Source organism: Ursus americanus, chromosome 27 (assembly GCF_024610735.1).
Source record: "Ursus americanus isolate L20-20 chromosome 27, mUrsAme1.1.p, whole genome shotgun sequence".
In the NCBI taxonomy this organism is placed as follows: Eukaryota; Metazoa; Chordata; class Mammalia; order Carnivora; family Ursidae; genus Ursus; species Ursus americanus.
Genome location: NC_142153.1, coordinates 24,501,952 through 24,526,687, shown reverse-complemented (window position 1 = coordinate 24,526,687; position 24,736 = coordinate 24,501,952). Strand labels below are relative to the sequence as shown.

The window sequence follows — 24,736 nt, the reverse complement described above, 5'->3', positions numbered from 1 at the left end:
TGAGGTGGATCTGGGTCAGTGTTTGGTCTGGGTCTAAATATTTCCCACTACTGAGGCACCCTCATGAGTATTCTGACCAATGTCCTGAAAAGTCTGATTTTTTTCCCCCAGGCTGACTGTAGGAACAGGCTATATTCTTGGCCCTGTGAGAGTGCCGGGTGCTTTTACCTGATCCCATCAGATTGTTTCTTCCTTGGGCATTGGGTAGTAGGTTTGCATGTGTGTAAGGATGAGACCTCTGCTGAATACTTGAGGGGACCTCCTCCAGATCACCAGCATTCTCTCTTGGTGTCACTGTCTCTGGTCTGGTGCTCTGTCTGTACACTCTCGCTGCCTGGTCTCCCTGGCCTCCCTGGACGCTCATCTGCATCTCCTCACCTTGGGGAGTCCACCGGGCTTGGCCTGGGCTCCCTCTTCCTATGCCACAGCTTGGAAACTCTCTAAAGGTAGTAAGCTGGGACAATAGTAGAGGTCTCCCAATTTGTTTCCTGTCTTTCAGAGACCACAGTCCACCATTGCCTGATAACCAGTGTCTTGAAAACTGTTGTGTAATATATTTTGCTTTTTGTTTGTGTGTCTGTTTCTTTCAGGCATCAGGCAAAATCTGTCCTTTTTACTCTGTCTTGAGTGGAATTCCTCAACCAGCACTCTTTTACCATGCAAACTGAATGCATATTGAATGTGTATTGAAACACAGTGTTTTGCTGATGGAAAATGAGACACTGAGAGGTTAAAGGTCACAGGACCAATCCATCCCTTAATCATGACACTGCCTCCTGGTGGAGGAATATGTGCTTCTCAAGTCTTCACAAGATAAATTTCAGTGGCATCTTTCCAACACAGCCCAATACTTGGCTATAATTATATTTATAAATGCTAATAGGAGTTTGCAATCCAATTATGTTAATCTCTCTGTTTAGAGCCAACTGTTGCAAGCAATTATGGTCAATGAGTTCAATTTGTAAATTGGAATTTATGAAATCCAGCCCCTTAAATATACTTTAGGCAGATTGCCTCTAACATTAATGACTAAAGCTATTTATTTTAAAAATGTCCTAATAAGACATAAGCACTTAGAAAAAGTCTTTTCATCTTTATTTTCCTTTGATGGAACAGAAAAAGAAAACATGCCTGTAGTCAGATTTTTGGTCTATTTCTTAGATAACAAGGGCTCTGTGAAGCTCTTCACAAATATTTCAGAGGATATTTTCTTTTCTTTTTAAGATTTTACTTATTTATTTGACAGACAGATAGAGAGAGAACACAAGTAGGCAGAGAAGAAGGCAGAGGGAGAGGGAGAAGCAGGCTCTCTGCTGAGCAGGGAGCCTGACGTGGGGCTTGAACCCAGGACCCTGGGATCATGACCTGAGCTGAAGACAGTCGCCCAACCGACTGAGCCACCCAGGCGCCCCAAGGATGTTTTTGGAAGAAACTGCCCAGCTCCAGCTCAGAGCCTGTATAGGAACTGCAGAGGCATTGACTATGAGAAACCTCATATCCTGGATTGTGGCAAATAGGAGAGTTGGCAGCCTAATTAGGCAGTGGAAGACAGTGAGGACAGGAGATTAAACACACATAAGATTTCTGTACATTTGCAGGTGCCTGGCTGGCTCAGTAGTTAGAGCATGCAACTCTTGATTTCTGGATTGTAAGTTCGAGCCCCATGTTGGATGTGGAGATTACTTGAAAATAAAAAAATTTAAAAAATTCTTTATATTTGCTTTTCATACATTCATTCAGGCATCCATAAAATATAGATATGTTAAATGGATTTAGAACTAGATTTAGGCAAGATTCTGAAGTGTATTCTCATTGGTAAACTTAGAACTATAATTGAGATGGTCTTAAAGGCATTTGTTTTCTCTGAGAGTTTATGATTCTCTGACACAGGCCTTTTGAGGTTCTAGGACCCCATGTTGGCTGGGGCCTGCTTGTGGTACCTAGAAGGCCCACCACAGTAGAGGCTGGCATTTACCAGTGTTTGATCTTCTCTCCCAGGTGTCAACGTTTACTTTTTCTGTGATCCATTTCCTCGAGGCACCATGTTCCCTGGCTAATCTCATCAACCACCACAGGAAGTGATCACTTGTATTAGGCATGCAACTATGGGGTGCAAGCGGGAGGTGTGTTCAGTATTGGCCAGGGTGAGGGAAGAAAACAATAGAATTCTTACTGTATTTATTTTTATTTCATCCTTTCTTATTTATATTTTGTTTCATAATGTGCATAATATATTAGTTACAACACTACACATATGCAATTTAATTATATACACCTACAATGGTAGGTATGTATAATGTATGTATCTAATATACATATATATTTAATCCTAAACTTTCCCTAATTGTGTAAATCTCCTCTCTCTATGTGGTGGGTCAATGAATCTTGAGGACACCACCGTACCCTTGATCTTTAGGCTTGCTGCGTACCTGTCTCCTTAGGCTCCCTCTTGGCCACCATCTTGGGACTTCTCATTGATTTTTTCTTCCATTGGTGCATCTATTTCCTGGATCCCTTGTGTCCCTTTTCCTGGGTATATTTCTGTGTCTCTAGCTCCTGAGACCTTCCAGTTGCTTGCCTGAAAAAGGTAAAAGGAGCGTAAATCTTGAAATATCTTGTATGTTTGAAAATGCCATTAGCATAGCTTCACAAGTAATTGATAATTTAGCAGGATACGGGCATCACTTTCCTTCAGAAATATGAAGGCTTGCTTTATTACCTTGTAGCTTACAGCTGCTGTTGAGAAATTCAGTATCACTCTGACTCCCAATCCTTTGTATAAAACCTGTTTTATGTTTATTTTTGTATTGGAAACGGAAAAGATTTTCTCCACGCCTTCCCTCCAAAGAGTAACCATCATGCTAAATTTAACACCGTAGCCTTTTTTGGTGAGCATTATATAGGTGGAACCAGAGAATATGTACTTTTTTTGTGTCTGGCTTTTTAAATTTCAATGCCATGTTTGTGAGATTCATCACAATACACAGCAATAATTATTCAGTCTCATGGACTTATGTAACTCTGCTGTATGAATAAAATGCAATTTATATATCCTGAATATATCCTAAATGTTCATTTTGTGTATTTATTCTTGCTTTATGGATCCAAATTTTTCTTAGCTCTCCAAGAATATTAATATTAATTGAATACTTTTTCCTTACCCCCAGATAGTCTTTGTTTCTTCCAAGTTCCTTTAAAATACAGGTTGGTCAAGTCTTTGTGTTTTATTTCATATGATTTCCTCCAATGTCTGGTGATCTTTGACTTTCTGCTCATGTGTGTGCGTGACGTACTGAACAGCTGATTGCTAGCACTCTGTGCTCACGGGTGGTCTTCCTCGTAGGGTGATCTTGCTGCCCTATTTTCTTGGACGAGATTCCTGATGTTAGCACCCTTCGTTCTTTCCTCCCTCTCTTGAGCTGGTCATATTTCACAGAGAACGAACTTTTAAGCAGAAGTCCAGTCCTGACTTCTAGTATTTGGGGAGCCAACTAGGGGAACAGACTAGAGAAGCTCTACATTGGTATGTGGGTCCTTTCTCAGCATGGCCCACCCTCAGTGGGCTTGGTCTTTCTAGTCCAGAGACCTTCTGTTTTACCCTCTAGAGAATATACTTCCAGTCTTCTCCCTTGAGGGCAGGAGAATCTGCCTGGTGCTTGGTTTGGGGGAGGCCACCCAAGGGCCTCACTATTTTTTCAACAAACTAACTAGATCAACTTTCTGTGTTTAGCTCCATCTTTACCTCCACTTTCAGACGTATCTGGTGCTACCAGCTCTTGAGTTTCTGGAAGTTTCTACAAAGTAAGACAGGGTTTCCATGACATTGTTTTCCACCTTCCAAGTTTATTGCTAGTGTCCCCTCTCTTTCTCCCTTTGCCTTTTGCATTTATGTCTCTCCAAATCCTTTTATTGTTATTTCATGAGGCTTCAGGAATGAGTGGCCACAGGGAGGTACGCCCATTGCTCTATTTTCACTCAGAAGTCATGTTCAATAATTTTTCAACTCAACTGTCTACACCTTGACTCTGGTTTTTCTAGATTGGATAAGCTTCCAATATCCAAGGAAGAAGTGATAGTTGTGCCAAAGTTGACAAGCATTTAATTTTTGTTAATATTTATATGTTTATACACCTGCGCTTTTAGATGAGCCTAAAACATTTTGGTTCTTTTGCTTGTGGGCTACGATTAACGTAATGAGGTCTTTTTGTTTTTCCAAAGTACACGTATCATTTGCTGAGTTATCTTCCAGGTTACTTAGGAATCTACTGCTGTGGGAGGAGATGTGGGAAAAGAACGTTTCTGATGCTATTCCAAATCCACTCAATCATTGGACTGAACTACAAAGACAAGCCCTTTCTCTTTAAGGAGCTTACCATTTAAGGAGGCATTATTATTCAGGCTGACATTCAGCCTAGCAGCCCTCTTAGCGCAGTGGGCAGCGCGTCAGTCTCATAATCTGAAGGTCCTGAGTTCAAGCCTCAGAGAGGGCACAGCTCTTTTTCTGTGCTATAAAAGGGTATTTGAAGGAAATAATAAAAACTTTCAGCAAAGGTGCTTAGAGGCCCTACGCGGCCAGGCAGATACAGGGATGCCCCCCCCCCCAAAGACATGTGTGGGTAAATGCCTAAGCCCACACGCAGATCATTTAACCTCATTCAAAACAAAAGGATGCAAGCCACAGCCAAAAGGACCTTGTCTGTTCTCCCAAGAGCAAAGAACAACAAACCAACAAAAAGTGGGAGTTTTGAACTTAAGAAAACAGCTCCAAATCTCAGGTCTGTGACTTCTTACCAGTGACCTGGGACAGTTTTTGTTCTGTTTTAACTTTTAGAGGCTTATTCCATATTTGTAAAATGGGAATAACACCTAGCTGGCAAGGTGGGTTGAACACGCTAAATGAGACTGTTAATTCCAGTAAATGTAAGATACTTACCCCAGATTTTGGCAAGTAGTGAGGGGCCCGATAACTGCTGTTCTCAGTGTAAGAAGAGGGGGGCAGAGAAGGGCACGGGAGGATTTTTCCTTTAGAAAAGTGTTACTTGCATTGCCCGGAGATGACACGGTGTGGCATCGTTGTCCAGGAGCTGCACGTCTCTTCGAAAAGAGAGACTATTACACAGACACCTCGAGATTCCAGCAAAGCACCTGCTTGCTGATGCAGACACACCGGCATCAGAAAGTGTCACACATGAGCCCTCACTGGGCGGTGTGCGGAGAATCCCTCCACCCCACGGTATTTTCAACACCAGAACCAAGAAGGCAATGTCAGGGTGAAATAAATGAAACATTAAGGACTCTGAGTGGGGCATTTCTCTAAGCAGAGGGCCCCAAACCTCCCACTTCACTTTTCTCCTCAAGGCCTCTTAGGGTGCGATTTCTGGTAATGTCCCTACGCATGCCTCAACCCTCTTCTTGACTTGTCCTACGTTTCTTTCCGTCTCTCCGCTCCACCCCCTCACCTCCTCCTGAACATGTTCCAAAGGAACACTTTTCCATATTTAACACACATACTTACAAAGAATGGTCACTTTGGGTCTGATAATAGGAAAATGCATGTGATGGATAATCTTGATATATATCTTTCAAGGAGATAAATATAGTGAGATAGCTACCTCTTTTTTTTTTTTTTTAAATAAAGTTTTGCCATCATGGTGATGTGTATTCTCTTTCCCCCTCTTTATTTTTTCTTTTGTGGCTATATCATCATTAGTATGGTATTTATCATCATTAATATATTTATCATCAATAAATATCATCATTTCTGTCTGCAGAGTTCACCCAAGTTCAAATTTGACCACTTTCCTCTGACCTCACCATATGTTTTCTTAATTGTTCCTGTAATTTTATTAGCTATTCTAGAGTTTAGAAGCAAATGGTGCTCTGAGAATGATTTCTGATGATAGAACTTGCAAGGTACAATTACCCTTATCTTTGAGATTAGGGTGGTGTATATTCCATTGGAAGACACACGATGGAATATTATTCAGCCATGACAAAGAAGGAAATGTTGCCATTTGCCACAACATGGATGGACCTTGAGGGCATGATGCTAAGATAAGTCAGACAGAGAAAGACAAATACTGCAGACAAATTCCACTTATGTGTGGAATTTTAAAAAGGTAAACTTGGTAAAAACAAAGAGCAGAATGGTGGTTGGTAGGGGGTGGGGCTGGGGGAATCCAGGGGATATCATTTAAGGGTACAAACTTGCAATTAATAGATAAATAATTACTGGAGATCTAATGCGTGGCATGGAGATTACAGTCGTAATTACTGTATTATAAACTACAAAGTTGGTAAGACTCTAGACCTTAATTGTTCTTACCACAAAACAAATAATTATGTGACGTATAGTGGTGTAGTTAATGCTATGGTGGTAATCACACTGCAATATACAAATGTATAAAGTCAACACATTGTACACCTTAAATTTACACAATGTTATATGTACTCTACGTCCCAATAATAATAATAATAATAATAATAATAAGTTTAGGATGGAGAAAGAAAAGCTGGGCACGTGGGTTTTAGTTCCAGTCTGCCGATATCAGGAATGGTCAGTGATCTCATTGACCCGATGGAGCAGATTTTCTTTCCAACCGAGGTGGCCCAAGCTGAGTACCACTGAAGAACTACTCCAGCTGGGAGCATTAAAGCAACCCATAATCAGAGATGTTCTATGAGAATGTCATAAGGAAAATGGCAGGGTTGTGACCTAACCACATATGGTTAGAAACGTCCAGGCAGTGTGAGCTGAGTCTGAGTTCCCATGGTCACATTAATGCTTTGCAGCAAATCAGGGTTCCCATTTCCAAAGTCTGGGCCATTTTTGCCTGGAATGTCATCCTTTCAGGTGTGGAATCCTTGTACTATTTGCAGATGGAGTGACATTTTAGAATTTGAAAGCTTCTGACACCTTTTAGGGTCAAGCAGACACTCCTGGCTGATGCACGTAGCAGAAGACTGAAGGAAAGTCGTCCTTGTGCCTGAGCACACAACCCAGAGACAATTCCCGGCCACCAAAGGCATAATGAGTGTGACCCAGCTCTCCTTGTGTTGGAAAGAAAGAAAGAAAGAAAGAAAGAAAGAAAGAAAGAAAGAAAGAAAGAAAGAAAGAATAAACATAATCTGGGCCAGTTAATAACGCAGTCCACTGGTTTGTGCCCAAGACCTTGAATCTGAGAGAAGTGGTGCTTTCCAAAAGCTGATCTGTGCCTGATGGAAATGCTTAACTTTTCCCCCGTTTGTCTTTTAAGGCTCTGTTACTTTGGAGCCACCTCTTTATACACCCCAGCAGCAACACCCTAAATTAGTCTCCATTCACAAATTACCTCTGAAGCGGCCTCCCTGGGAAAACTTAAAAGCCTATTTGAGTGGAGTTGCGCCCGCTGCCGAGAAGTTGGCTTGGGAGAATGGCCCTAATTAAATGATGATAATGTTTAGGATCTTGCAGGTATAACAAAGATTCCTTTCTCTGTCTCAGGTGGGGACACGTTAACACATTGCCTCTGTCTGGCAAGGGAGGTAGGCAAGGGAGGAATGCAGCCATTGTGGGGGTGTGAGAATGGGAATTGGAGTGCTGCCTGGCGGGAGGGGGGCTGCCTTCTGAGGTCTGGAGGAGAGGCTGGTGCTGGGAGGGAGAGCATTTAATATTAATATTCATCAGAGATGGGCCCTGGGGCATTTCAGCCTAAGATGTCTTAGAACAGGTGAGAGACCAAGTCCTTTGTTAAATGGTTTCTTGTCTGTGGAAGGAAGGGCGGGAGGGGGTGGTGGGCAGAAAGGAAAGAAAAATACAAAGAACTGCCTTTGGGATGGTTTATTTTAACAAGTCTCACACTGTCCACTTGGCTGGAGATGTGAGGACGGTGAAGCTCTTCGAGGAGCCTCTGGTCCGGGTCTCACAGCGGTGGCAAGATGGCAAGTGACCAGCCTTTCCTCTTGCCAGCTGTGGGGTCTCTTGAGCGTTGCTAAACAATCCACCCTACATGTCAGAAGGGGAGCAGCCCAGCCGCCAACTTCCAGCCCATGTGCATGGATGGGGGCCGCGCTGCCCACCCTGTTGGCCCTGAGGTGTGAGCGCCCAGCCCTCATCTGTCTGCTCGAGTGTACTTGTCTCATGATTCGAGTTGATCCAAAGGTCGGTATGCTGGATGTGTCCTGTGAATCTAATACATAAGTAAATTCATGCCACTTCCTCCAGCTAAAGCAATTTCATCTGTTCGGCCCACAAAGAGGATAAATGGAATGCTGGGCTCAGGGCTCGGGGCCAGGGTTCCAAACATGTGGGAAGGAATGGGCCTGTGTTCCTCATACATCCTGTCTGAACTGGACAAATTCCATCCAAGACGGCTGAATGTCAGATCGGTCAACTTCTCTCCCCTCCCCCCTTCTCTCTGTGTCTCTGACTCTGTCTCTCCCTCCCTCTTTTGCTTGCTCTCTCTGGGGAAGTTTCACCCTAGCTAGGACAAAGGAACCTTGCAGGGCCTACGTGCAAAGACCAGGTTGCTCCTTGCTGCGTTTGGGAGGATTCTCTGTGTTGGAGTTGGGAGTGTCAAGGGCCTTGGGAGGAGAAATGAGGAGAGGAATTTAGACAGAGCGACTTGTCTTAGTGAAGAAAAGCAAGGTTGACCTGGGCCAGGTATTGGATCCAGCACTGCTTGCTAAGAAGTAGGGAAATTCCCCCGCAGAAGGCCCAGGGTCCAGGTGGAACGTATCAGGGAAAGAACAAGACATGGGTTCTTTCTTATGCATCCATTATGGTTGGTTTTTTCTGTTTATAAAGATAACACATATTCATTATAGAAAACTTAGAAAATACAGAAGAGCCTAAAGGGGGAAAAAAAAGAAAAAGGAAAAAAAAAAAGAGCCTAAAGATGAAAACTAATACACTCATGTACTAAAACTTAAACACTTAAAAATTTAGTACACTCATGTACTAAAACTAACCTTTTAGAGAATGTTAATTTAATATAGTCTCATAGCCTACTTTTTTCTTTTTTTAAAGATTTTATTTATTTATTTAACAGAGATAGAGACAGCCAGCGTGAGAGGGAACACAAGCAGGGGGAGTGGGAGAGAAAGAAGCAGGCTCATAGCGGAGGAGCCTGACGTGGGGCTCGATCCCAGAACTCCGGGATCACGCCCTGAGCCGATGGCAGATGCTTAACGACTGAGCCACTCAGGCGCCCCCGTACTTTTTTCTTTTAATAATTATTTTGTGGGCATCTCCCAAAGACATGGCAAAATCTGCAAGAATTTGTTTTTAAATCAGCTGATTCATATTTCATTGTATGGATAAAACATACTTTTTAAAATCAGGTCCTAATGCTAGCACTTAGGTTTTTAATTTTTTTCTATTATATAAGAAAAGCTCCAGTGACCAACTTGTGTGTGTGTGTGTGTGTGTGTGTGTGTGTGTGTGTGTATGTATATAGTGTAGGTTTATGGAATTATTTTCAATAAGTATGTTCTTAGGAGTGGAATTAACAAATTAATTCTTGATGTTCCTCCAAATCCTGGCAGACAGAAACTTTCTGGAGAATAGTCTTAGCATTGCATTACACATAGGGGGCGCTCCAACACCTCAGCTTTGCAATAGAGGCAACTCCTCTCCTGAAGGTCCTGTCTGGAGTCAGAAGAGACAGAGAGGCAGAGAGAGGGAGAGGGAGAGAGAGAGAGAGAGTGTGTGTGTGTGTGTATGTGTGTGTGCGTGTGTGTTAGGAGGGGAGAAGAGGGTGCAGCTTAACTGTTGTATCCTTGTTTTAAGTGGCCCCTAGAGTTTCTCTGACCTCTGACCTGCCTGGGTGCTGGAGCAGGTCTCCCTGGCAGTTGCGTTCATCCTCAGGTACATGACCCACCGAGGTAGATTTGCTGAAAAGACCGAGGGTTACTGAGGGCTGGTGAAGGTGGGGAGAGAGGAAGCTTCTTCATTTTGTCAGACACATAGAAGATCTCATTAGTCCCGTGGAGACTACAAAGGACCCCCGTTCCCCTTCCCTCCCTGGGCTCCTTTGGGGACATTTGGATGAACCCTCACAAGACTTTACTGCAGGCGTGGTGGAGAAAGACCATGTGAGCGTCAGGGAGTGGCCAGCCCGTGGTGCAGAGAAAGGACAGCGGGGGCAGAGCTCGGCAGTATTCACCCAGAACGTCCAGGGGAGGGAGGAACCCTCACGTGGGTTCCCTGCCAGAAAGACCTTGACCGTGGTGGGTCAGGTGAGGACGATGCATCAGGCTTCAGCAGACTTCACTCCAAGCTCAGTCAGCGTCCTTCTAATTCATGTTAGGATGTTAAGCTTCTGGGCTCCTGACAGGAATGGGAGCATTTTTGTTACTGGAAAGAAAGAACCTTTGGCAGAAATGAAAGGCTGGCATTTCGTGTGCGTGCTTGCGTGTGAGGTGACTCAGCCTCCGGGAATCTGCTCGAAGGGCACTGGTGGCGTGAGGGGCAGCCCCTGCACACGGCAGAAGCAGTGAGCTAGGGCCATCTGCCGGAGGCTCAGAAGCCTCGTGTCATGTTCTCACTGGGACCTTGCAAGCCTCTTGCTGTCATGCTCTGCCCCACCTTTGTTGTGGCCATCAGCCAACGAAGCCAGCTGTCCTGTAAGGCCACACACCGGCACGTGGTTACCTCCCCTTGGTTACTTGGAACTGGCATGGCAGTTCTCGGACTCCTACTTCAACGTTGGCAGGTCCACAGCCATACAATCCACGAGCAGGAGCAAGCTGTTTGTTTTTTCCTTCCCCTAATATATCCCTTGAATTACTGAGAATCATTACTGATAACAGACATGGGCACATTAACACAGGACTGTCCTCTCCAGGCAGCTGTATTATTGCTCACTGTCACGGATTTCATTGCACCCCCTCAAAGTCATATGTTGAAGTCCTGATCCCCCAGCACCTTATTTGGTGACTTTGTTTGGAAATAAGGTCATTCAGATGTAATCAGTTAAGATGAGGTCACACTGGAGTAGGGTGGGCTTCTAATCCAGTATGACTAATGTCCTTATAAAAAGGGTGCTGTGTGAGAAGACGGACACACACACACACACACACACACACACAGAACACCATGTGAAGACTGGAGTTAATGTTGCCGCAAGCCAAGGGAAGCCAGAAGAAAAGACTGGAACGGATCCTCCCCTAGTGCCTTCAGAGGGAGCATGGTCTTGCTGATAACCTTGATCTCTAATTCCAGCCTCCAGAACTGTGAAACAATACATTTTGGTTGTTTAAGGCACTCAGTGCATGCTCTTTTGTTAAGGCAGTCTTAGGACACTAACACACTCACCATCACCTAGGAGCTTGGAAGCCTTCTGACCTCGGAAGAGCTCCTTGTCTTCCTTACGTCTCTGCTTTATACAGAAAGGCCAAGAAGGTCATGCCTATTTTATGGATGGAGAGGCTATCCCACAGAGATAAAATGATTTATTTGAAATTGTTCTCTTGTGAAACCCTTTTTTTTTTTTTAAAAAAAAAAAAAAAGAAGCTAAGAAAAGTTAACTCTGGCAACATGCTAATTGTCTGCTAACTGCTAATCTCACATTCCTTGCTCCTAACCGCCTTAAGGTTTTGGCCTTTCGGATACCCTGTGCTTGGAGGTGGAGTACAAATGAGGAGCACATCAGGGAGCACTAAAGAGTAATGCTGAGCCTGGTCTCACAAGCATGTTGAAGGACCCCTTCGTGGAAAATCTGCCAATAGAAGGGTGTGTACACTAAAGTATTTATTTTCATGCTATGCAATGCCAAAGAATGTTTTAAATTAAAAAAAAGGTGGGGTTTCACTCTTATTGTGGAACTCCCTGGTTTCCCAAGTCCTTGGGCAACTATCTGGATCAGATACTCATTTTAAGTGCCCAGTCATGAGGGCTTAAACATAGACACTAACAACAAGCTGCGAGGTGTGGGGGGCCCTATAGTCAAGAGATGAGTTTGGAGTTCAGCTCCCTCTCCCTGGAGGAACAACTTCAGGCAAGATGCCTTCAGGTCCCTGTGTCTCATCTCTAAGTGGGAAGACAAACCACACCAAGTTCCAGAAGGTTCCAATGGAATAAGGTACATGGTGCTTTATAAAGGGCAAAATCATGCTGCAGCACAAGCGGTTGGGTCTGAGGCATGGAAAGAGGGCAGTTCAGATTTCGGAGGCGGCCCTGCCCCCGGGAACATCCTGGTGTCGCCTGACGGGGTCACGCAAAGAAGGGGCTGGATGGCGTCTCCTCTGGGGAGCTCTGAGGTGGATTTCTGACTTGCAGAAGCAGACCATGGGAAGGATTAGGGGGGAGCCAAAGCTGAAGTTTTTTTGCAAACATGTGGTGTGTATGTTCATTTTCTGGGGAGAGAACCCCTGGCTATAAGCATAGGTGACCACTGATCCTTCCTCCCAAAAGCTTCTTCCCTTCTTTAGGAAGGGCGTGTGGGGCACCTGGGTGGCTCAGTCTGTTAAGCGTCTGCCTTCAGCTCAGGTCATGAATCTGGGGTCCTGAGATTGAGCCCTGGGTCCCCTTGGGCTCCCTGCTCAATGGGGAGCCTGCTTCTCCCTCTGCCTGCCACTCCCCCTGCTTGTGCTCTCTCTCTCTATCAAATGAATGAATAAAATCTTAAAAAAAAAAAAAGGAAGGGCATGAGTGTGGTGGTGGGGAGCTCAGGTAGAATGGTAGGGAGGAAAGGAGCTGGGGCAACTTGAAAGATACGCAAATAACAAACCACAAGGCCTATATTCTCAAATCAAATTGAACTGAATCAACCTGAATCAAAATTCCCTTTCCCAGCCTTGCCCACCTTACCGAACACCCCACCATGCCCTCCAGCAGGCTGTTTTGGGGGAGGGAGGAAGGGGAGGTGACCCTAGAGTATGCGGTGCCATTTGCCTCCTAGGGACCCCCCCTTACTGGAGCTGGGTGTTCTCTGCACACCCGTAAGAAGCTCTGGTGGCAGAGTGGCAGTGTGAGGGAGTCACCCCTTTCCCAGCTCCCACCGCTGCCCCAGCCCATTCCCCCAGGAAGATGTGGGAGAAAGAGTAGGTACACAAAGGGCCAATCCTGCCAAGCTCCTGGTGTTTGTGAGAGCTAGAGGATGGGGCTGGAGGTGGAGTGGGCAGGGGGAGGGAGGAGGGGAAGGAAGGTGAGAAGGCTGTGACTCACTCTGAAAGAATTGGGTTGTCTGATTTTATAAATTCTCAGGGGCTGGGAAAGTAAACGCAAATGACCTCAAATTTAGCTAATAGAGAACATTGATTTCCTTTATGCAGCACAGCCAAATGCATTTAGCTTCTACTCAAATATTGCCAGCAAGTATTTTTCAGTTTTTATAATAAAATCCCTTTTTAGGTCACCTTTAAAATTTCCCTAGCTGTCCCTTTGAGGAGCTGCATTCAGTGATGATGTCTCAATTCAGAAAGGAGGCTGACTGTTAATTATGCTGCCAATATGCATTTCTTCCTTCCTTTTTTGGAGAGAGGAGAGAGAAAAAGACAGCCATTCATTCTTCGTGAGCTGTTTCATCGTCCTGCATTTATAGCACTACTGTATCTATATGATCCCCTCTCTGGCAGTTGGCCTCTAGGCTGACCTGCCCACCACCCATTCAGCCAAGCCCAATGAGCGCAGTTAGCAGCAGTAGGAAGGCAGTAGCTTAATAAGAGCAACAGAAAGAGCAAGGAGAAAGTGTATTCTTTTTTTGTTAGCTTTCCTGGCTGTACTACATCAAAATTATCATTTCCTGTGGCTTCTGAACTCCTTTAATCTGACTTCAGGTGACAGTAAAGAAAGCAAGCGATGCTTTTATTGTCACATGCCTTAATGTGAAAGTGTATCAGGAGTTTGTGAGCTGACCATATTGAGGACTAAAGAACATTCTATTATCTACACTAGTTATATTTAGTTTCACAATAGGAAAATTTCAACATCCCTCCTCCGGGTAGGCTGTCTAGGGAACACATCTCAGCAGTTTGAGAAATTCTCCTGCCCTGGTTGTTCCTGGCTTCTTGCTGTTTTTTCACTCTTGCTCCCCTCCACCCTCATCCTAATGAATATTCAGCCTGCATCCTTCAGCCAGGATTTTGAATAGGATGCTTCCTGTTTTCCTATTAGAGATTAACTGTTGTCCTGGGTTAAAGGGATTGTTTGGTAGGACCTTGCAGCTGGGAATTCCTGTTTATTTTTCATTCTGACCCTGGTTCTGGGGATAACATAGATCTCATAGTTTCAAATAAAGCATTGTATATTCCAATGCTTGTTAGGCCTGACTCTATGTACAAATATGGATATATTTTAAACCTGCCTACTTCTTCCATCTCACCGTGAGCAATTCAAAGGCAAGGATTAGGTTCTATTAATTTCTCTTTTCTGGTGCCCAAAACAGTGCCCAGAACAGAGCAGAAGCTCAATAAAATTTGTTGAATGGATGAATAGGCATAGTGATTATAAGTTCCAGAGAGAGATGGTCATAATCATCCATCATTGTCCTTAGGCTAGAAAGGGATAAAGAAAGATGAAGATTCATGTGTACCTATTGTGTGTCCCTGTTGGCAAAGTAATGATTACCTAGGCATGTTGCGGCACGACCAACTGGGTCCTGGAATTGGGTTCTAATCTTCTGTCTTTTCCGAGAGTGGGTTTTTCCACTTTTCTCTCAAGGGCTCAGTACCTGTTACAGCTTTCCCTCGTTACAGGGGCTACATGGATCAGGGCTGTGGTTCCTCATTTGTTATATGCCTTGGAAGTCCGTCACTGAGCGTGGTTTGGGAACTTTTGGTGGTTGTTACTTGGGTAGACTCAAGGTGTTCCGGAAGAATTAGTTCACAGGTCGGTGATGGTTTTGCCACTTTAAGGAGAATTATGAGCAAAAGCGTGTTTGGAAGTGTAATTCTCCCAGAGCTGTTTATAAATATGTCGAGATTTGCCATTTAAAACATGTGGAGTTTTGATCTGTGATTTGGGCTTCTCGGGATTTGCCATGAGGGAATGTCTGGGAATGCTTTCACAATTAAAAGGAGAGCCATGGGTTTCTTTCCTCAAGACCTTATGGATGATGTTTTGCATTTACCATTTGGGAGAAGAGATATAAACACCTTGCATTTTCTTCATACTCATGTTTAAAGGCTACAGATGTACTTTACAAATAGGATTTCATGAATCCTTTAAACCAGGCCTGGGAAAGAGTAGATCTACTTAATATCGACTGAAACTTTTCAATAGCTTCTTCTTGCCCTAGGGATAAAGTCCCCTGCAGCCACTTCTGCCTCCACTCTCCACACCCCTTCTCAGTCACTAACCTTCAGTTGCACCCCACGATCGATCGATCGAAGCTTCTGATCTCACGCATGCTCTTGCCTTCAGCCTTTTGTGTCATCATTCTTTCCACCAGGAATACTTCTGTACTGAACTGGGAACCCTTGCTATTTGCTTTCTCACAGAGGGACCTGCAGAGAGAAATTAAGAGCCCACAGGGCATACATTTTCAAAGAGTGATCGCAACTTTTTAGTTATTTTAGATGTAAATAGGAAATGTCTGAGCTTAGCCCTGTCCTCTTTGTAATAATGCATGTCCTTCTATTTATGTATTTGAATTGATGTCCTGTCAAAAGTTGCTGCCAAAATTGTATTTTAGAGGAGCCAGGAAGCGCTTGTCAGACCTCTTGACTTGTAGTTTGGATGGTTTTGTTTTGTCAGATTACTTTGGCTGTCTAAGGAAAAAGTAAATCACACCTCAATCCTTGACTTCTTCCTCTGGATATTTTCACATATTATTAGCAGTTTGATCATCATTCGAATTCCATTATTAGAAACATCCAAAGATGATCTGACTTTTCTGATTGTATTAGAACATTCTTTTATTTAATATTACTTAAAAGAGTAGTATGAAGAGGCACAGAAGCCCTTGGGTTATATACAATGCTTTGTGATACTATTATTTTAATCATGTTAGGTATTCATTATTCTTCATAATATGCAGAGCAGCAGGAGGGTCTAGAGAGCAGATGCTGAAGGAGACCCTGCCAGTTGTGATGTATTAATTAACATTATCTGTGGCTTGGCTGCCTCATCTCTGCAATGGAAATGACAACAGTACCTACCTTGTGGGATTACTATGGGGGTTAATTAGAATAATGCATATAAAGAGTTTAGGTTTATACACAGCACAAGGTAAGGTCTCAGTAAGGGCTACTGTGGGAGTGCCGATTACACAGACTACATCCTTGGCCTGCCATCTTGTTCATGCCCATGAAATGACCTCCCTCACGGCCACATGTTCTGGGCCCTATGGAGGTTAGTGTATGCCCTGACTGGAATACGGGAAGGCTTGTTCTGATCTTCCCTAAAGTGGCACAAAGAAGACCCCACTTTAGGTCTGTAGTAGAGATGACTGGTATACAGACAGGGCCACTTTAGATAACTACCCTGTGACCTCACCACGATGCCCCTCGCCCCATAAAATCTGTGCTTTAGGTCCTCGTGGGGCAGAGAATCAGTTGCCATAGATCTTCCACGGGACACTGAATACCACACTGTTAGTGGTATGGAGTGGCTTGATTCGTTTTTCCGTGTCCAAGTGCCTCCTCAGTTGGGAGAATATATGACCGACCCTCCTCCACCTTCTAACAGCTACCTATTTTATTACAATATATGCACTAGCAGGTGCCCCTTTACATTTCCTGATGAGGGAGTTCAGCCATTTCCTTTCTCAAAAGGACCACCTGTAGATGCCATAAAAGTTAGAGCAGTTACGGGACAGTGAGATCCGGACTTAGATCTCGTTTTCCTTTCCTGCGGTGCTAGGAAGCTGACCTAAACTCTCTCAGGTCACTTAAGTCCCACAAGCAACTTAAGGGTAAGAACGAGCTTCCCCATTGTGACGTGCCTGCTGCCCCATAGCTCGCTGTGCTACAAGACGGTCTCTGCCATTTGCTTTCACCATGGTGTCTTTGTTCTGTTCTCTCATCACTGTTGGCTAGCTCTCTCCCACACTGGGCCATGACACAATTCATCTAATGGCCTCAGACCAGTGGTATCTTGCCTATAGTTACTCAATGAAAGTTCATTGTGGGGGGGATGTAGCTGGCAAACATCCCTTTTCAAAGTGAATAGATGAAAAAATAACTGCCTTATTTTAATCCCAATTTACTTTTCTTAATTTTACTGTTTTAGTAGAAGAATTGACCACAGTTTTCTTAACTCACTAATCAACCAATAAATCCCTCAGGATCTGAAGAGGCATCTGGCTTCTATATCAAGGGGTGGCTTAAGTCCTGTGATCATTATTTTATTGAAGAGTTATTGGCTAGCAAATATATCAGCCTGGTATTCAAGGTAGGCCTACTAAATGAAATTATAAAAGGGAAGATGTTTTTAAAGATTTATTTATTTATTGAGAAAGAGAGACAAAGAGAGTGTGTGCACATGTGCACGGGGGCAGGGGCAGAGAGAGAGAGAGAGAATCCCCAGACTCCATACTGAGCACAGAGCCTGACTCGGGGCTTGATCCTACTACCCATGAGGTCATGACCTGAGCCAAAACCAAGAGCAGGATGTTCAACTGACTGAGACACCCAGGTGCCCCAAAGGAAAGATGTTTTTAAAGTTCTACTGGGATTTCTCAAATAGATTTTATCAAACATCTTTGGTTTTCATTGATTAGTGGTATGGTAGACACATCTTTAAAGACTCTCTTGCCCGTAAAGGCAAGAGAAGAAGCACTCACTGACACGTGTGGGTTTTACTATTTTCTATCCCTTCTTCAAGAACACATATCCTGTAAAAAACAAAAAAATGAGAGCAATATCTTTTTTCCCCCACTTTCCCATCAAAAATGGCTTGTGATTTTGAATAGATAACTGTTTGGAAGTGCGAACCTGGGGAAACCCGACCAATGGTTTCTGAAGAAGGAGCCAGGTCATTCCTCTTACAGCCTCGACCTATGTCCCAGACTTGCCTTCTCTCCCTCCAACCTGGAGGCAACAGGGCTTTCTTTTAATCCTAGTTTCAGCTCAATTATTAGCCCTTCCTGTGACCCTCTCCTCTGACCCGGATGTGATCACCCCTCCTTCGTGCCCCTGCAAATGTCTGTTAGCACGTATAGCACTGCTGTCCTTGAATAAGGTCAAATCTCCTTATAGTTTCTTCATGGTAAAGACTCTTTGTTATTTGTCTTTATATTCCTGTGTTTAAAACAGTGTCTTGTATTTAGCAGGTGCTCAAAAAATGTTTTAAATGAAGGAATAAAATAAAAATAAAATAAAATTAAATGGTGGTAGTATAAATGCCTGACATTAAGCTTTTGATTGCCACAGCATCCATTTCCAAGACACCCATCTGAGTAAGCACATTGCCAGCTGCAGAACATAGCTACTAGCAGAACGTCTAGGTAATTACCCAGGCCACCTCCACGCCCCGGCCTCCACGAAGCTCCCCTGTTAGAAAGCCCTGGGCAACCTACATAACTGATCACTTGAGTGACCCCCACTTCTCCCCGCTCCTTAATTCCTGCTCTTATGTTTTAAATTTGTAAATACAGAGTGAACCCTAGAAACCCGAGGCACCTCACCCTTGCCCCTCATAAAGGCAGAACCCTGGTCTGCGTTCCCTTCTACTGTGACCTTGTTGTGTGGCACTTGGGAGTGCCATGCGCCCTCCAGGAGCTGTGTGTAATAAATCTTGTTCTTCAAAGTTCCCTGACAGTTTTTGCTCAGCTGTGGCTGTGATCATGATGAGAATCACAAGAGCCAGTCCAGCCACAATGGGCTGCTATACCCCATGCAGTATGGGCCCAGGGGAGTGTCTCAGGCATTCTGAGCTGACGGCATCACCAGCAATAGGCCGAGACCCACACAACAATGGTATATAATGTTATCTGGGCACCTGATATAAATTAGGTACTCAATAAAGGGTAGTTTGATTACAATTGATAAATAAATAACGTCATGTCATGTATGACATTTCTCAACTAGTATCTGAAATACTACTTCAGATGGCTATAGACCATATTTTTTAAAAGTTATTAGACAATGAAAGCCTAGAGATACAGTTGAATTTTTCTTGTGCGTTAAACTTTTCAGAATATGCTCCTGAACATATTTCTTTCACAAAACAAATTTTATTTTCTCTGTTATGAACCTACTAGGTGTTAATTATCATAACTTTTTAAAAAATTACAATAACTTTTAAAATACAGGGGGAAAAATCATGCCTCGTTCCATCATCTAGAGACAACCAGATCAGGTATAAATACTGCTTCAGTCTCTTTTTCTATGCAAGAATCTTTTCTTTTTAACATAATTGTGACTCATTCCTTTATTCATTTCACAAATATTTATAAAATTCTTACTATGTGCCAGGACTGTGCTTGCATTGTGAATACTATGATTATATAGAAAATATAATTTTGCATCCAGTTTTTGAGTTAATAGAATAACAGATATTTGCTAATATTAATTAGCACCCTCGTATTGAACATTTGGGTCCTTTTCAACGCTATAAGACTGTAATAAAGTTTTAGATGTTAAGGGTGCTTTGTTTAGGAAAGATTCCCAAGCATGGATTTACAGGGAGGAAACCTATGAACAGTTCATGACTTCTGATACATTTACCAACTTGCTTCCCAAAATGCATACCAAATTAATTGAATGGAGAGTTCATCAATATATACAACTATAGAAAAATATAAATACACAGAGAATGTTTCCTATATTTTTATATTTCTACAAAATATAGAAAATGGATTGGAAAAAAAAAGTGAACTTCACAATTAAGGCTTGAGCACAAAACAGTGAAGAGGCGGTGATCAACCCAACTTAGTTTCGCAAATACTTGAAATTCATTCGGAGTAGTCGGCTTGTCTGGAGGCTGTGAACATGCTCAGAGAGACCAGGGAGAGTCTGGCTGAAGCGCCTTGCTCCTAATCCAGTGTCTCCTGAAAGCACAGAACCTTGGTAATTTAAGCAAGATGTCTCTTTGGTGTGCCTAGAAGCGCCGAAAACCACGACAAAGTAAGGACAAGTATAACCAATCGTATGCACACAAGAGTTTCATGTAACCAGTAAATCAAGATTTTTTTTTAAGGCTTAGGATTTCTTTCATGTTAAATATGCTTATTTATTTTTAGATAGGAGGAACTCCAGGCAGAAGCAAGCAGTGTAATATCTTCTTGTATTGTCTTGTCTTGAAGGAAATTAGCTAGGAATTTGATTCATTTTTAGCCATGACATTCCAGGAAGTCTTTAAGCTGACTACAGGGGACTCATATTTTCTGAAAGTAATTTTGGCCAAAAGAGACACAGACTTCTGAGGCGGAAGATGCAAACATTGCACGTGTACTTCGGTTTCATTGCATTTTCTGCCCCCCTCCCACCCCGGTCTGATGTACGATATACACATTAAGGAAATCGAGGTGATTGCAGTGATATTTCAAGATTTTCCTTACTGATAATGTGTATAAAGCTCAGAAATTTCACTGTAAAAAAGAGTATTTACCTATCTAGCTCTAGGAGCCCCTTCCCAAGGCATGTTCCTTCAAGCTGCACTTTGTTTTTTCCACATGATTACCATTATTTTATTGGTGAAAATATTTCAGATCTAAACTCTCAACAGCTTTCCAGTTTATAATAAGCATTGTTAGCTACAGTCATCACTTTGTACATTAGATCTCCAGAAGTCATTCGTCTTCGAACTGAAAGTTTCTACCTTTGACCAAAGCTCTCAATTTCCCCCACCCCCAGTCCTTGGCAACCACCACTATTCTCCATTTCTATGAGTTTGGCTTTTTTAATTTCTATTTTTTTTTTAAGTTTTAATTTAAATTCCAGTTAGTTAACATGCAGTGTAATATTAGTTTCAGGTGTACAATATGGTGATTCAACACTTCCATACATCACTCTGTGCTCATCACAGCAAGTGCCCTCCTTAATTCCCATCACCTATTTCACCCATCCCCTCACCCACCTCTGATAACCATCAGTTTGTTGTCTATAGATAGTTCCGAGTCTCTTTCTTGGTTTGCTTCCCTCCCCCCCTTTCCTCTTTATTTCTTGAATTCCACATATGAGTGAAATTACATGGTATCTGTCTTTCTCTGACTGACTTATTTCTCTTAGCATAATACTTTCTAGCTCCCTCCACATCATTGCAAATGGCAAGAGTTAATTCCTTTTATGGCCGAGTAACATTCCTTTGTATACATATGCCACATCTTCTTTATCCATTCATCAGTCAATGGACAGTTGGGCTGTTTCCATAATTTGGCTATTGTAGATAAAGTAAAGCTGAACATTTAACTAACTCTTATAAATACAAAGATTTATCATCTCTTCACTGGTTACAAGTGTTATACACATGAGGTCCTGATTTCAGTCCTCATAAGACATAGTTCCTTACATTCTGTTTCATAACCAGACTACCCCATCCTCAACTGAACTGACGTGTGTAAGGAGAGTAAGAGTGAGAGGTATAAGGAGACCTCGGAAAGGAAGAAGCATGGAGGTAGAAGTGTCTATTATCGGGCCACCAGTATGTGCCATTCATTTTACAAGGAGAACCAGACAAAAGAGTAATGGTAGATCGCTCACTACAAATTCATCACCAGCGTGGGAGGAAAGAACTGTATGAATAGTGAAGCAGTGATATTTATGTGTATGAAGGACAGTTCACTGCCAATTATATTATATAAAAGCACTATCTACAAATAGAGACATGATCATTAACCATTACCAGTCTACATCCCTTATTTCTTATCTAGCTCATTCACTCGTTCAATACATATTTATGAAAGGCCCATTGTGTGCCAAAGTTCATACATGAAAGATTAATTCCTCTTATCTAAGAGCGAACTATATGACACAACCTTAGCAAATCATAAAACCGACCTAAACCCTGGTAGATCACCTGATCTAGGAGTGACTTGGGAAAGTCAATATACGGATCTCTTGTTCTGGGGAGCAGCTACATTGGTATACTAGCAATCTATAAGGTAATTGTTTTGCTGGGAATAGATAAGGCCAACTAAAATGAGGTAGAGTGAAAAGAAAAGAGGACTGGATATGGGAAGTAAGAATCTAACATTAAAGGGATGTTGGAGGAGAAGCCGTTGAAGATGGTTTCGGAAGGAATGATGGAGACATAACCACTTTTTCTCTTTAAATTTTTAAAAAATATTTTATTTATTTATTTATTTGAGAGAGAAAGTGAACGAGAGAGAGGTAGAGAGAGAAAGAGCATGAGTAGGGGGAGGAGCAAGAGGGAGAGGGACAAGCAGACTCCCCACTGAGCAGGGACCCTGACATGGGGCTCGATCCTGGGACTCCAGGATCATGACCTAAGCCAAAGGCATATGCGTAACCTACTGAGCCACCCAGGCACCCCACACTTTTCCTCTTTAAGTCAAGATTTTGCCATATTAGAAATGTTAAAGGGCAGCTTGAGCAAATAGAGATTTATCTTTCTCTGTCTCCAGAAATCAGTGCAGCTCTTCTACTGTCTGAGGGAAATTTTCTCCTCCTGTAGAAGAGGGTATCTGACACATTAGTTCCCATAGCATGACTGAAGCAAGGCTACTATATTTTCATATGACATTTCTAATCTCAAAGGCAGCTTTTCCCCACCTCTCCCTCCATCTATAGCAATAGACATGATGGGTGATGTTCACTAGGGCCATGTGGATAAAATGCAATTACGAGTACACAGAATGAAAGAAATGGTAAAACATGCATAACATGTTACACTCTATCATATACATAAAAAACTTCCTTTTAAAATAAATTAAGTATATCTTTTATGAGAGCGAAACATGGTCATAACAAAGTTCAGGCAAATTTCAGCATTTCAGAGACAAAGATGACATTCCAAACACACACTTGGCTCTTTCTTTCTCCCAAGTTCTCAGTGAAATGATGAAACAATGTAATTGTAAACATTCTATAGGTTACCGAAAACTAACAGGGCCCCACCCTGTTAGAAGACAATTTTCCACGGGTTTCTTGCATTTCTGTAGTTTCTGAGCAGAGGCACGGGCTGCATTTGTTCTGGAATATCTTTTCCAGGATGTTCGTATAGCAAGCCATCTCGAAAGATAGAGATAATGTCTCCCTACAGAGCAAATGGCAGGTATGCTTGCTGCCTATTAGAAAAGATTTGGATTCCCTAAACTCAGAGTTCCTCTCTCATAACTCAATCCACTGCATGTGAAGGAGACACCAGGTTCTCTTCATGTCACTCCGGAATCTGAGACTTGGAGAATCAGAGCAAGAAAACGCTAATGCCCTAGCTATTGGTACTGCTGTAATAAAGTTCTTTGTCTCTGACCCAGGAGTCTCATGTCTCGTGCCAACATCCATGAATCTGTGATGGGTTAACTGGTTAGCTTGCAAGGAGAGTAAAATCTCAGACCCTCTACAGTTGTTGACATGGATGAGATGCCAACAGAGACTTGACTTTCTAGAAGAGGAAGGATGAGGGCATCCAGGGTTACTGAGTGGGATTTGAGGGAAGTCCACGAGAATTAATAGTGAACATATTGGCTGCTTTTTTTTTTTTTTTTTTTAACCGGTGCCTATTTCCAGCCTGTTTTTAGTTTATTTAGTGGTTTCTGCTGTAGATTCTTGAGTGGAACTTATAGTTAGTTATTTTCAATTTTTTTTTAAATAATAAAAACATTAAGACTAACTACAAGTATATCTTCCCTCAAATCCAAAAAGCAGCATCTAGGAATGGCCACTGGGAATGGCCATGAAATTTCCCACAGCTGGTCCAACAGGGAGGAGGAAAGAGAAATGGTTGGGGTTTAATAGCTAGATGTTGCCTGAGAAGTGGTAACCCCACACTCTGCTGGCTGATGGGAGAGTATCAGAACACCAGAAAAGTTTGAGGGATTCCAGACAGAGAGACCAGTGCCTCGTTTATCAGGAATTAGCTGGAGACTCTAGAAGACTCACAGACTAGGTCCGCATGTACGTGTGTGCGGTGGCTGGACAGTGGCTAGAGGCATGGTGAAGAGGTGGCTGGGCCAGAGAGCAGCCCTTCAGCATGATATGTGGCAGATAAGCGCCCCCTGTCTGCCAGGCTGTGGTTGAGCACAGACGTCCTGTTGAGGAGCATGCAGAGACGATGGAATGTGAGAGCAGAAACTGTGGGAATGTGGGAGAAAGGACGTGAGCAGCGTGTGTCAGGTCATGATGGGGCCCACGACCAGGCACAGCCACCTACACTGCAGCGGAAGCCAAAGTGCCAGGACCATGGAAAGTCAGATCCCTCCTGGGGAACAGAGAAGAAGAGGGAGGAGGACAATCTTTAACATTCCATTACCCGAGTTTAAATCTTGAATTGACCCTACTTTAAACCCAAAGTGACAGAGATCCTGAGTTGAAATGGCTAATAAGCTAAATTAGGTTCTATGACAGACAAGGAGATAAAGTTGCACATTTCAGCACCAGAAAGGTAAGTTTTAAACCTGTTCTATCTGAATGCTGTCTCCTCTTGCCTATTTTGGGACAGTCTTTTTGCCCCCTTTCTCCCTGATGCAGTTAATCTCGGTTTGCTAGCTGCTCTGGGTTAGTCACGCTTCTGCAATTCATTACCCTGCTCACCAAGAACAATTCTTTCCTTGACCTCTTCTGCCCCTTCAACTACATCTGCATTTCTTATCTCTCCTCCCTCAATTTCCTATAAACACGCCCACTATCTTTACTCACTCAATTCCTGCTCATTCCTAAAGCTGCTCTCATTTGGCTTCCACCACCATTATTC

The 24,736-nt window shown here is 43.0% G+C and overlaps 2 long non-coding RNA genes and 1 other non-coding gene across 6 annotated transcripts in view; 2 read left to right on the top strand and 1 right to left on the bottom strand.

Moving 5' to 3' along the window:
- LOC148107642 (uncharacterized) overlaps positions 1 to 24,736 on the bottom strand; it is a 123,732-nt gene that overhangs the window by 22,849 nt on the left and 76,147 nt on the right. For all 3 annotated transcript variants that reach the window (XR_015721981.1, XR_015721983.1, XR_015721982.1), the window contains exons 4-5: positions 15,280 to 15,426; positions 2,430 to 2,578 (exon numbers count right to left, since the gene is read on the bottom strand). This is a non-coding gene — a long non-coding RNA (uncharacterized LOC148107642). The remainder of the gene's footprint in view (positions 1 to 2,429; positions 2,579 to 15,279; positions 15,427 to 24,736) is intronic.
- LOC123800914 (uncharacterized) overlaps positions 1 to 24,736 on the top strand; it is an 81,663-nt gene that overhangs the window by 4,711 nt on the left and 52,216 nt on the right. The gene's annotated exons all lie outside the window — the stretch shown is intronic.
- On the top strand, positions 4,418 to 4,490 carry TRNAM-CAU (transfer RNA methionine (anticodon CAU)). Its single transcript has one exon. It is a non-coding gene; the product is annotated as a tRNA-Met (tRNA).